The sequence below is a fragment of the Nicotiana attenuata genome, chromosome 9, assembly GCF_001879085.1.
Source record: "Nicotiana attenuata strain UT chromosome 9, NIATTr2, whole genome shotgun sequence".
NCBI lineage: Eukaryota > Viridiplantae > Streptophyta > Magnoliopsida > Solanales > Solanaceae > Nicotiana > Nicotiana attenuata.
Window position 1 is genome coordinate 1556474 of NC_031997.1, and position 5361 is coordinate 1561834.

Genomic DNA, 5361 nt, shown 5'->3' on the forward strand with positions numbered 1-5361 from the left:
AGCAAACCACCTGGTCTCTGATGCTCGCACTTTACTTCTGACAATTGTCACGCCCCTTTTTTCTCGCGAAATCGGGTTTCGACATTTTTGGGACAACTCCTTTTTGAGAGGGTAGGAATTGGAACTGAAAGGGTCGCCACCAAATGAATTAAGGTGCGTTAGAGCACCTAGAGCAGATAACTCATGTTACCAGTTTACATCACCAGAGATTGGGTAAGGGCTCGAAATTACCTCGAGGGGAAGCTGTTAGGCACCCCTCAAGGTCCACAATGGTGGGTCCCGGCCGAACATAACTCATGAATTAGTCTAATAAAGAAGCGAAAAGAATATTTAATAGGGTTGGGGGTCGTAAATTTTTTAGCCTAAAGGATCACCCCGTGCAACATAAATAATACTTCGTAACTCCCTCGAGTCGGGGTGTTATATTATTTAGAACGCACAGACTATCATCTCCTGCTACTCGATTACTATCTTTAAGTTGTTACCTAAAGAACTCTAATTGATTCTAGTTCGTCCCTATGCGTGCACTACCCGTCCGTTACCTATGGCCCTGGAGGTATTAGGACCTCTATTTGGGATAGTTCTGGACTAAGCCTAGGTTGCTCAAAATGTAAAAGACTAGGCAACAAACAAAACTTGTTAGGACTTGCAAGTATAAAGCAAATATGGGCTCATGTCACCCTCCGCACGTAAACAACAAATGCACGCAATTAATTAGCAGGTTTTATTAATCTGCAGAATCCTATAGACAGGATACCTATGTGAGAAAATAGGCGAGCAGTGTTATATAGAAGCATCTTCATTAAGGCGGGTATTAGGACCTATTATTTGCCTAATGAATGTCGTATGGGTACTTCAGACAGTAATGCATCATGCTTACATAATCCTGAATTATTATTAAACACATTGTTTAATTGATTTAATAAGGCGATTGTACCCAGAGCCAATTGACATAATACTATGGGCGTGATATCTAATGTCGAACTGATTTTAACTCTATAGGCTTGATTTCTAATTACTGTACTGACTTAGATCCTATAGGCATGATCTCTAGGTTACAAACAGTTTTAGTCCTATAGGCATGATCTCTAGGTTAGAAACGATTTTAGTCCTATAGGCATAGTATCTGTTACTAAATTGATTTAAATCGTTTAGGCATGATCTCTAGGTTAGAAAATTGTTTTATTCCTATAGGCATAGTATCTATTACTGAATTGATTTAAAAACCTATATGCATGATCTCTAGGTTTGAAATCACTTTTAGTCCTATAGACATGGTATCTATTGAACAATAATATGGGCAGAAATGGTGCACATTTCTAGAAATAGTTAGATCAACATTGAGGTCCTATAGGCATGACTGCTAACATATGTTTGTTGCACAATTTAATACAACCTATAGGCAGGATTTCTAATGCAATTAATTTCCTATAGGTGGAATCTCAAAGGCAATTTAATTTCCTATAGGCGGGATCTCTAATGCAATTTAATTTCCTATAGGCAAGATTTTTTATATGGAAGCATAGTACATCACTCACACGATTTCAACACAGATGAGGTAAAACAGGATTAACAGAGCAAATGAAACACTATTGGCAGGATCTCTACCCGGATTGCCCAAAGAGGATAAAGACCCTTCCCAAATTTACTATATACCCCAGAATCTTTTTGTTACAAACTTATTACAGGCCAGAGTAAATGAATAAATTACATAATAGTGGTAAGACAAACTATAGGGAGCTTTCATTAAGCACAACTGAACCTGGGAACCAAGCCTTCACACCAATCAACTTTGAGGCTCATTTCATAGGTACAACATAGCCAAAATATGAGTGATTCACTCATAGCACATATAGAACCAGGTTTTTAGCGTGTCAAAGTTCAAAGGTCCTCAAGGACCCAGGGCAATGCTCACACCAGAACCGTGTATTTAGCGGATGATTCACAAGAGATGGGTAACCAGTTCCCAGTGTGTGAGAGTTCACGGGAGTCTTAGTTGGACCCTGAGCACTGATCACACTGGGTGGTTGAGAACCTAAGGGACAAAGAGTGAGATTTTAAAAATCAACATATAAAAGGGAGTAAAGGCAGATTTCAAAACAGTTTTATTTCAGAAAACAAGGTTTAAAACACATAATTGCATTCAGAAAACAACAAAGTTTGCAGAGTACATAGTTTCAAATAGGTTAATTCAAAAGAGAGACTTAATTACACTAAGGGAGCATGCTGACATTTAAGACAACCATTATTTAATCACAGAAATATTTTATGCAAAGCTGTTAGATTATCACATTACATATTAACAGACAGGCGCACGAGTTAAGCAACAAATTAGGACAAATTAACTAATTATATGCTTGTAGTATCCTAAGAATGCGAGGTTCAAAACAGGTGCATGATTAACAAACAGTGTGCCCGGACAAATTAAACATTAAGCTAACTTATTAGAGGATTCATATTATTCAAAATAGCTAATTTCAAACTAAAAATATTAACCATAAGAGAGTCACATGAGCATAAAAAGTAGAATCATGCTAATAGTAAGGTTCAAGACATGTTGTTCAAGTTACAATGACTATGAAAAATATGGAGAATGAAACGACAAGGGATTAGGGCTTACCAGTTAAGCAAGAAAGCAAGTAGATATGATGCTGCAGTTAAGTTCCAGAATCACTTGGCCTTGGCTTTCAGCTGGCCAAGACCAGAAACAATGAGCACAAAATCAGAGTAAAAGAACTAAGTTTTAGTGAGAGTATGAGAGTTCGAGTTTGTCCTAAAGGGAAGAGGGGAAAGGGTTTAAATAGTAATCAATTAGGCAGACAAATAATAAGAGAATAAATCAAACATACACAAATAAGGAAAGAAAATAAATCGAGATTCAATTGAAGTCAGACTCAGTCAATTAACGAGTAATCAGGTAGGTACTACTTAGAATAAGGAAAATATCAATTAACGGTCAGTCTCATGGCAAATAAAGAAAGCAATAATAGAAGCATGGTAGATTGGCTGAAAATAAGGAAGTATCAAAACCATATGACAAAGGAAAGAGTAAAAGTCTCAAACCCTAGTATTAGGTAAAATATACAAAATCGTCAGTAATAACAATAAAGAGATGCATATAGGCATATAGGCAGAGATTTTAACACAATAATTAAAGAGTCAAACAGATTTGGTTTGATTTTGCAGAATCAAAAATCCCTAATTTAGGGTAAGTGAAAATTAGTCAGAAACTAAAGAAGAGAGTTATAATAAGATGCACAGAGACATATAGACGTAAAGATTAAGGAAAAATAATTAAAAAATCAAGAACCAGATTAGATCTAGAAAGATCTGAGCCCTTATTTTAGGTAAACCACAAAATCGATAAAAAATAAAGGCAAAAAGTCATATATTTTAATAGAATGAACATAGACACGAGGTTATTCAGAAGAAACATAAAATCAAACCATATTTGGTTCAATTAAAGAAGGTCTGAAACCCTAACCCTAGGGTTAAGTTGAATCAGTAAGAGATACGGAAAGATTCGTACTTTCAAAGATAGAAAATGATGAACACAGACGAAATAAGCAACAAGTTAAAGATTTTGAACCATATTTGGTTTGATTTTTGCTAGATTTGCTTGACATTCTAGGCAAGCCATTATGTAATACCAAAAACGAGTATCCAGTAAGGAGACAAGATGAATAATGTAAGAATATCATCGATGGATTCCATATCTGGTTGGAATCGAAGGGGTATTAGGGGTTACGACGCTTAGGGTTTCCGAAGAGGAGGAGATGAGGGAGTTTGAAGGTGGCGGTTTAGAGAGAATGAGGGGTTAGGGTTGGGGGAGCTAAATTAAAGGCGTGTGATGGATGTGGGCCGTTGATCTTCAAGATCAACGGCCAAGATAGAAGGAGGGATCTAGGTCGGGTAAAACGAGTATTGGGTAAGGGTTATTTGGTTTGGGCTGGGGCGGATTGGGCTAGGATTTTATGTAGTTGGGCTGGGGTAAATTAGGTTGGTTTGGGTAATTCTAGATCCGAATTTAAATAAAAATGGGGCCAGACTTTAAATACCAAATTTTAACAAATAAATAATTTATAAAAATAATAAATTGAATACCAAAAATATGCTTTGTGCACTAAAATGAATTAAAATAATTATTTAACATTTTAAAAATATAAAAGATCATTTTCTGCATAAATAATATAATTATACATTAATATTCTATATTATTGCAAGGATGTGCAATTTAGCCTGAAAATGCAAATGTAATTATAAAAATACAATAAAGATTTTTAAACACTATGTTGTCATAAATGATGAATTTAGGTGGTTAAATCATCATAAAAATAATATGAAGGATAATTATTTGATATTTATACAATAAAAATAATATAGAAATAAATTGATTTGAAGCCTTTGAAATTATAGAATAATTATAAAAAATATCATGTGCGTGCTTGTAAATCCAATGATAATGCATGTGCACTATTTTGAAGGTATATATGCATATTTGAAATATATGAGGGAAAAGTTGGATATTCAACAACAATTTAGGCACCAAGCTACATATGCTACTATATCCTTCTTCATTTTTCTCCACTAATAATGCTGCCACAAGTCCTGATACATCTTGGCGCCGCTCGGATGAATAGAATACTGGGAACTGTGGGCCTCCTCTAAAATCTACTCACTAAGCCCATCCAAAATAGGCACACAAATACGACCTTGTATCCTCAAAACCCCATCATCTTCAACCGTAACCTGATTGGCATCTCCGTGCCGCACTGTGTCCCTAGGGATAAGAAAATGTGGGTCATCATATTGCCGCACCTTGATGTGCTCAAGCAATGAAGACCGAGCGACGATACAAGCTAGAACTGGGCTCAGAAACATCCAAACTCACAAACTGATTGGCCAAGGTCTGAATATCTAATACAAGTGGTCTCTCACCGACTGGAATGACGCAAGGCTGCCCATAATCGCTGACTTTCTACTCAAAGCATCGGCCACTATATTGACCTTCCCGGGATAATACAAGATGGTGATATCATAGTCTTTCAATAACTCCAACCACCTCCTCTGCCTCAAATTGAGCTCCTTTTGCATGAAAAAGTACTACAAACTCCAGTGATCCGTGAATACCTCACATGACACGCCATAAAGATAGTGCCTCCAAATCTTTAATGCATGAACAATGGGTGCCAGGTCTAAGCCATAAACATGGTAATTCTTCTCATGAACCTTCAGCAGCCGCGAAGCATATACAATTACCTTGTCACTCTGCATCAAATGGATTACATCGATTTGTGACATCCATAACAATAACATGTCTCACTTGCATTTAGTCTAAAATGGGAGACATTGTTGATAAGA